At 28.4% G+C, this 8998-nt stretch overlaps 1 long non-coding RNA gene and 1 other non-coding gene across 4 annotated transcripts; both read right to left on the bottom strand.

Moving 5' to 3' along the window:
• Nucleotides 1-295: 295 nt before the first annotated feature.
• Nucleotides 296-3313, bottom strand: LOC136201347 (uncharacterized). Of its 3 annotated transcripts, none has more exons than XR_010673796.1 (5): nt 3107-3312; nt 2930-3027; nt 2806-2836; nt 2264-2318; nt 296-621 (listed from the first exon to the last, which is right to left on the bottom strand). It is a non-coding gene; the product is annotated as an uncharacterized lncRNA (long non-coding RNA). The 3 variants fall into 3 exon arrangements; XR_010673797.1 differs by lacking the exon at nt 296-621 and adding an exon at nt 628-960; XR_010673798.1 differs by lacking the exon at nt 296-621 and adding an exon at nt 967-1879 and having other exon boundaries at nt 3107-3313.
• A 5273-nt stretch (nt 3314-8586) lies between these two features.
• On the bottom strand, nt 8587-8670 carry TRNAM-CAU (transfer RNA methionine (anticodon CAU)). Its single transcript is given in 2 exon segments — nt 8587-8622; nt 8633-8670. It is a non-coding gene; the product is annotated as a tRNA-Met (tRNA).
• Nucleotides 8671-8998: the final 328 nt, after the last annotated feature.

Raw genomic sequence — 8998 nt, 5'->3', positions numbered from 1 at the left:
CTCCTCTCCTAACGCAGGCAAGGCAACAAGTAAGCTCTTTGCGCTTCTTTGGCAAAGGCTACTCGCTCGCGGTTTTTATTTCATCTATTTAATATATTTTATGGAGAATAAAAAAGAAAGATGACAATTTAGAGAAAAAACTTAAAAATATATTTTATTGAGAATAAAAAAGGAAGATGACAATTCAGAGAAAATATAAAAATAAGTCTTGTATAACCTCAATCAAATCAGTTTATCAGTATCATCAATTAGGTGAAAAAAATCAAAATAAGAGAGGAAGTCCAAACCAAACTCACAAAGAAATTTTCAATATTTATTGCATTTAACTTAAATTGGAGTATCGCTCTCCAAATTGAAGCAAAAGCCAAACTTTTGAAAAGTTCCTTTTTGAAAATTAAAGTGCAATGGGCAGCCTAAAAAAAGAGAGACTGCAACTCTTACATTTGGAAGAGATAAAGAGTATATCTATACTAACGGTGCTCAAACAAATTCAGTAAGAAACCAATAATTGCCACTCCACTTCAACATTTGTTTTTAACATCTTTTTCGCCACCTCTTCCTTGATAATTACCCCGCAAACCATGTAAGGAATTTACACATCCAATATGAGCACAATTAAATCTACAAATAAGAAAAAACCTTCAATACTGATGTATAATATTGCACACAATTTTGAGTGAATCATTTGATGTGGATTTCTCAAATTCTGCTCAATCTAAATGTTTTCTCATAATAAGGAACATAAAAACACAGAAAAAATCAAGAATTAAAAAACAGTTTAGTCTGAAAAATGATAATATAGTTGAACATTCAAATGAGAGAAAATTTCCTGGAAACATAGACTACAGAGAGTTTCTTCTGCTTTTTGGATTTGAAACTGCTTCAGGGATAGAACCTTTGTATCGCAGATAAAAAAAAAATTCCCCATTTAACACAGCTATAAAATTGAACCAAAGTTAACTACACAGAAAAGCATGATCATAAATTAGTCACTATAAAAGCAAAAGTTCACTTCAGCTAATGACTATAAATATGAACCAACATCAAGCAGCAATAAAGGAACTGAAATGCTTATCACAAAAAGAATCTTATATATATAAATTTGTGTATCCTTTTTAATAATTCCAAAATGAAATGGAAAGTAATTAAAAATCTAAGAACTATGAAACAATGAAGTTATGAAGTATTAAAATAATATGGAAAAATGAAATCTTCACCTGCCTAGAACTCTCTCTAGTGTCTCGACATATAGAAATCAATAATTTCTGGCTTAGAATTGAGGCCCGGTGATGGAAAGAAAGTGCACTTGAATAAATTAGTACTCAAGCAAAGGAAGTCAGTTTCTTTCACTTAACATATCGTGGGGGAGAATGTGTGGGGTGATTTTCTTTAAGGCGTGGATTGTTTTTTAGATAGACAAACGTGATAGTTATCCATATCAAGGTTTCTATCAACTTGCATATGATTCTATTTTCTCTTGAACCTAGGCATCCTCCGACTGCTTTTTTTTAAAGATATAGAACACATTGTCCAATTTCAAGAAAAAAAAACAAATTTACCCTCCCGTTCATCAAAGTAGAAGAAAAGTAAAGAAATCGAAGAAAATATAAGAAGAAAATATAAGTATACACAGAAGATACAAATATATATATATATATATATATAATATCAATTATACATCAACCTATTTTTATTTGTGGTGGAATTAACAATTCTGAATTAGATGAGTATAATTCTAGTTTGATTAAACTATAAAACTTATTACCAAACATGTGAAAACATGCTTCATTAGAGGGAGAGCTGATAAATGGTTCCATTTCGATCTTGAGCCAGAAGCTCTAATTTTAGCAACAACTATCTAAAAACAGGCTCCATTTATCTGGAGAGAAGACATAAATCAAAATCTATTAAAAAAAAGACAAAACCATAACATTAGAAAGCGAATGGATGATATAGACTCTTAGAAGTTTCTCTGAAGTGTTACACAATTAAAATACGAAGTAAATAGCTAGATTAGAAACTTTAGAAATCAAGAAAATTAGAAGTAGTAGATGGTTAAATATTGAAATAAGAATATCATACCAGATAAATGCAACAGGTTTTTTGTTCACTTAATTCCTTGTTTCGTTTTAAAACACTAACATATAGTATAAATTATAAACAAAAGCTTTCAGTATAACAATAATGGAGATTGAACTCAATTATGATATTTTGATTTCCATTTGTTATAGTTAATATGAAAATTGAAATAAGAATATCATACCAGCAAAACCATCAATGCTGCAGAAAATTTTTCAACTACATTCTCAATTGGCGGCCTATATGAAAACACAGGAACTGAATCATGATTGTAACCATAAATATGACAAATAGAAGGAGATGGGCAGCAAATAAAATACAGGAGGCACAAATAATTGGCAATTGAAGAAAAATGGGATAGAGGCTGAAGATGACATTCTGAATTAACAATTGGCAATCTGAAAGTGGGCTAAAGTTGTTGTATATCATCACCACCCTTAGTCAATCAGAATTTGTAGATTTGTCAAATGAATGCCCACACAAAAAAATACATTACTCAAAATTATAATTGTGTCTAAAGATATATAACAACTTCTCAGATCCAATAATCAAAACCTAAGATGAAAAAATGGGCAAGCAATTATGATACTTGTTAAGATACAGAGAAACGGAATTATAGGTTGCATAACAAACCAAATTAAAATGATCTTAATTACACCATAACAACACAAATACCAAAATGTACAAAGAAAAAAAATATTATAGAACTAAGTAATGGAAATTAACCTGAATTATGGAAAATGGAGCATATGATCATCTGGAGCGTAAAACAAAGGCAAAATGGCAATTCAATTGACAAATAAGTAAATCAGAGTTGAACTGAAAAAGATTCAAGCATGTAACAACTTACAATTTAATCCATCATTTGAACTGTCTGCACACGGAAAGAAGTGAAAGAAGAATCGATGTGAATCCCAAACTTAGGCATGTTCAAATGCAGGTTAGAACCTAAAATTTAAAAATAAATTAATAAGAAAACTGAACCGTAAGAGTAGAAAAAACAGAGGAACCCGAAATAAAGAAGTACCCGAAAGTGAGGAGAGATTGTAAGTGATAACAATAATCCATAAGCGAAGCAGGTTAGCAAGAGAATAAACAAAGAGAAACTGAAGGTAACTGATGGAGGTTACAGTGAGAAGCAGAGAAGGAAAAGAAAAAATCGGAGAAAGAGTGAGGGAAGAGAAAAGGCAGAAAGACAATGTCGTATAAATAATTAGGGAGTGATAATAGGAAAGCACCCAAGGCAGTTTTTAATACGTGAGTGGCTGAAACACGTTCAATAACTTACCCACAATTTAAAAAATTATAAATAATCCAAAAATTTGAATTAAATAGATAGATGCTTTAAAAAAAAAAAGACATGTCAGCATATGCTCTAAAATTCAGCCACATCATCAATCTTAGCATCCAGCTTTTAATATATTAATAGATAACCAAACATCGGAAATATTTTATTTTTCAAAGGAATTCTTTTACCTAATATTTTACGACAAACAAACGGAGATTTAATGTGAGTTACATTTTCCCTTCAATTTTTGTTTAAAGCACCACACGTGGTCACAACCCATTTGATTTCAATTCCATCACTTGTTAGCTCTTGGTTCTTAGGTTTAGTTTTATACTTAACCATATTGACTTTTAATTTATTGTAAAATTAAGTGTGATCCTTATTAGCTGACAAAAGGTAATTAATAAGAGTTAACTATGAGGGTAATGATTAGAATATTTAGATATAAATATTTGCTTTAATACATCTGGAGCCTCGTGAACTTGGTTCAAAATATCGACTGACCTACTAAACTTACATAGTATCTTGTTAGTTTCTAAATTTACTTAAAGTGATATTATTAATCTTCTAAGTCCATATAGTCGAGCAAAAGAACATTTAGACAAATCAAAATATACATCTTTTTAACTAGGTTTATGAGCCAATAAATTATTATAATCGAGTTCAAGTGCCTGCATTGCTCTCATACTAAATCCATCTATACATCGAATTATAAAATAGTTACAATAAACTTCAAAATCAATTAAAATGGTGCGATTCATTTAATAAGCATATAAAAAATACATTTTATGGGCCAATAAATCATTATAATCGAGTTCAAGTGCCTGCATTGCCCTCATATTAAATCCATCTATACATCGCATTATAAAATAGTTACAATAAACTTCAAAATCAATTAAAATGGTGTGATTCATTTAATAAGCATATAAAAATACATTTTTTTATAGCTAATAATATGTTTTTACGAAAGAAATTCTATGGTTATATTAAATTTATAAAATTATTTTCAAACGGTTAAAAATATGGTTAATTTTTTTTGATTAAATAAGTAATACATCTTAACTGTTTATGTTTTTGTTCATTCTTCCTTTTTCTACTATCTATATTTTTTTATCTCCATTTATTTAGAATTTATATCTTTCACTAGATTTTTTTCTTGTTTTGATTTGCATCTATCACTTATAATTTTTTCATTTGTTCCTTTCCAAATTTAGCACCAGCGAAACCGTTTTATCTCGACAACTCATGACCAATATATACAACATAGATTATCATATCAATGTGAGTTTAGTAGAATCAATACAAACCTATTTATTTCAAAGGATTTCAATGATAAAATTTAGACTGTAGTTATCTTTCTGTGACTCTGGATTTATGGAAATATTAGTATTTCATTTAATTGGTGATTTATTTTCTTATTTTAGATTTATTTTTCAATATTTTCTTTTGCTTTTAGTGAGATTTTTTTATGAATTTTATATTGACTCCAATCTGAATTTGTATAAGGTTTATTCGTTTAAACGTAAATAATAAGTTTTTTTTTGTGTTATAAACATAGTAAAGACTATAAAAATGCGAAAGTACATAATTCTTTTTTATACTTTTCTTAAAACAATTTGATAAATAATTTATTTTATAAGTACCTTAATGGAAAATTTTAATTCAAAAGGAAGATGTATTATAATCTATAACAAATTTACCTAAAAAATTGCACAAAATCATTAGATTTGTGGGATTTGGAAAATAAAATGATTTTTGGATGGTCAAATGACCCCTGCAATGTAACATAACATTATCACTACACTAATGGGCCAAGATTTAAGATTTAAGATTGGGTTGGCCCATTGGTTCCTTCATTTTACCCCACCACATCATGTGCTCTGTTTCTTTGTTAGAAATTAAATAAAATAAAGTGCTTCCTAATTACATAATTAGTCAAAATTAAAATTTTAAAAACAGGGTATTAAATTAAAACGCGATAATAAATAATTAGAACTACATAAAATATTATTCTTCATCGCATCCTATCATATATAGATCGATACGGTTCTCTGTAAATTAAAGGAGTATAGTTTAGTTGGTACATATCAAAACGATAGATAGGATCCTCTTAAACATTTTTGGGCCCTGTGCCAAATGAAAAAAAAATGGGCCCTATTCATTAAAAAAATTAATACTTTCATATAATAATAATGTTTCTACAAAATGAAACACCAGAATATTTTTAACTTGATTTTTAGCATTATAAATATAATTAAATAATTAAATTAGATATTGTGTAATAACAATAAAAAAAATTGGGCCCCTTAAGACTCTTAGAGCGTTAATTTTCTGGATAAATTAACATTCACTTATTTTTTCAAATAATAATTAATAACTATAATTTATTTAAATTTGTATAATAAAAAATTAGCTCCCCTTAAATTTTGGGCCCTGTACGAGAGAACTTTTTATACACCCTTCTCCTACTATCTTGACGAGAGATTGTGAGTTTGAATCCAGCCTCTTAAAAAAAATATATAAAAATCACATTACTCATTAATATAATTAAATTGTGACTCAATTTTCTTGTAGACATATAATATAATGGATACTCAATTAATGGAAACAGAATAATGAAATTAACCTTATCTAAGCAAGGATGCACCAATTTAATTATAGATTTAAATTTATAGTACACAAGTTGCACATGATGATATGACAAATGGCACTTGAAATGTCTAAATCATTAGCAATAATAACAATAAAAAAAACAGATGGCCTTGTTCCCATGATTAGATGGTAAAGTAGGTGAAGAATAATTATTCATTATTCAGATTGATTTATCCCAATTTCAAGTTTATTTATTATTTTAATCTTTAAATTTGGTAATATTTTGATCAATTAGTCTTAAATTTTATAAAGTTTTGGTCTTAAAACGATTTAAGTCAGTATTATTTTTAGAATAGTGAAAGTATAATGGAAGTCGTAGTTTTAAATATACATTAAATATTTCCTTAAGTTTAGGGCGGAGACATGGAGGGACCTACGCTCCTCCGGCCGCTAAAACTATCCATACAATCAGGGCCGGCCCTGGGCTAGGCCAGGAGTGCGCTGGCCTAGGGTCCAAGGCCATAAGGGAGCCCAAATGTTTTATTAGGTGATTGAGTATATATAATGAGTAAAAAACAGTTTGTATCAAAATGAATACGTGTCCTAGTAGACATTCACTTTTTAGATATCCCCAATGAGAACTATTAGCTTAAATGGAGAAATCAGTTTTTGTTTTTTTAAAAAAAATTATACAAATATGAAAATTATTATGTATAAAAATCATTTTTAAAAACTTATTTATAATCATGTCAAATAAATAAAATCATTTTAATATATTTTAAGATTTAAAATTTATAAATTAAGAGTCCAAAATATATATTAAAGTTTGGAATTTATGAATTTGGGTCTAATTTTTTTAAATTAGAGTATAAAATAAAAATTTATTGGTAAAAAATTTAACAAATTGGTTAGTTTTGTTTATCCAAAATGAGTTAAATTTCCTCTATGGAAATACTCCAATGAGCAAATATTATCAAATAATACAACATTAGTCAAATGATAAAATTTTGGATACCACGTGGGTTAAATAGGGGTTTATCCATAATTTAAAAAAATTGTGAAATATCTTTTTTATTTTGGATAAATAATTGTATTCAGTGATCGTAATAATACATACCGTATAATTACTAATAAAATATTTTTTATTTATCATGTATTGAAATATATTTTAATTTGTTTATGAAAAATATTTTTATTAAAGGGGCCTTTATTTATTATTCTGCATAGGGCCCGTAAATTATCAGGACCGACCCTGCATACAATGATGATTTCGGCCTCTCCGGCCACCAAAAACACACTACTATGTATGGTTTAACCTCCGTGTTTCTAAGAAATTAGTACTGGAGTGGTTAATTAACTCATTGAATTTATATTTAGTTATAAAATCTAACTTGATTAATATATGATATGAGATAAATTTCCCTAAGTTTGTTTAAAACGACCCAATTTTACTTTTGTAGTCCAAAGTTAACTTAATTTTGAGAAGTTTTATGGTGGTACGGAAAAATTTGTCCCTGACCTCTCAGATGTTAACATGTATATATACGTAAAAATAAATTTGAATAAGTTCGATTTACTAATTTTTTTACGCAACCATGTGTAAATTTGCCCCCCCCCCCCACCAAACGAACCAATCATATTTTCGCCACTACTTAAGTCCCTCTATATATAGGTTTTTATGGTTCCTATTAGGGTTTTAGTATATCGTCTTCCTATTGGAAGATCACGTTGTCTCAATAAGAATCCTCAACGTGTATCACATTTTCCTCATTACGTCCACAATAACATTCTCTAAAAAAAATGTGTGTACTATTGTTGTCGATTTTTTTTTATTCCATTTTAGCATTATTACATTCTTATTTTCTATATATGATTATTGTTGAATTTAAATACAGGATAATAATTAGGATAGAGTATAAAAAAATCATGTGTTTTTCACCATTTGCAAACAACTCCTCGAGGTTTAAAACTGTACAAACAAGAGTCTGTGGTAAACTTCGTTACCAAATAAGAGATTATTCGTATTTTTTTACTGTTGTTTTTGTAATCTCTTCTGAAATCAAATTTTAAAATACGAAAAAGCCCTTATCTAGTAACGACGTTTACTACAACCCTTCTTTGTACAATTTTAAACCCCGGGGACCTGTTTGGAAATGGCGAAGACCACATTTTTTTTTGTACTTTATCCTAAAAATTATTTAGTAACGACGTTTACTACATGCCCTTATTTGTATAATTTTAAACTGAAAGATCTGTTTGGAAATCACGAAAACCATAGAATTTTTTTTTGTACTCTATCTTAAAAATTATTTATAGAGATATTTTTTTAACAATTAAAATCTTAATAAATATGCTGAATTTTTCTTTAAATAATATGCATATTTAAGCCCTTCATTCATCTATTCAATTTGTAATAATTAATTGGATGATCTTTAAATGTATACATTGTAAAATAATAATAAAAAAAAAAATCAAACTATGGAAAACTGAGATAGTGAATTGAAAGGTTTTCAAAGTGAAAGGAATGAAACGACATTTTAATATAAGTTTGGGCCGTATGTATTATGGCCTGCAAGCATGAGAGACCCAAGCCCATTTTGTAGATAAGAAAAATAAAAACATTATTATGGGGTGAGAGAGGCTCGAACTCTCGACCTCAGGATTACTCAGAACTATGAGACCTACGCGCTAGCCAACTGCGCCACCACCCCTTGGTGTCTAATCTATGAAGCCAAAATAACTAACAAGCGAAAGAACGTTCTTCACAAATTATTTTATATAAAATAATCCTTATACTATTTATTTTTTTAATACATGAAATATGTTTTTATTTAGTTTCAGTAAATTAGTGTTATACATAAATATAAAATATTTAATATTAATTTTAATAGTTTAGATATTTTGTATTTAAACTAATTAAATATACTGGTCTGGGCCAAGATTGGGTATGGATTTCAAAGTGTGACCATGAAGTGTATATCTGACCGGTTTGAGTGGGTTTGGGCCTTATTGGGCCAAGCTCTACTTATTGTTTTGTAT

Source organism: Euphorbia lathyris, chromosome 7 (assembly GCF_963576675.1).
Source record: "Euphorbia lathyris chromosome 7, ddEupLath1.1, whole genome shotgun sequence".
Lineage (NCBI taxonomy): Eukaryota > Viridiplantae > Streptophyta > Magnoliopsida > Malpighiales > Euphorbiaceae > Euphorbia > Euphorbia lathyris.
The sequence above is the reverse complement of the archived record's forward strand: the minus strand, read 5'-3'. Positions and strand labels throughout refer to the sequence as shown.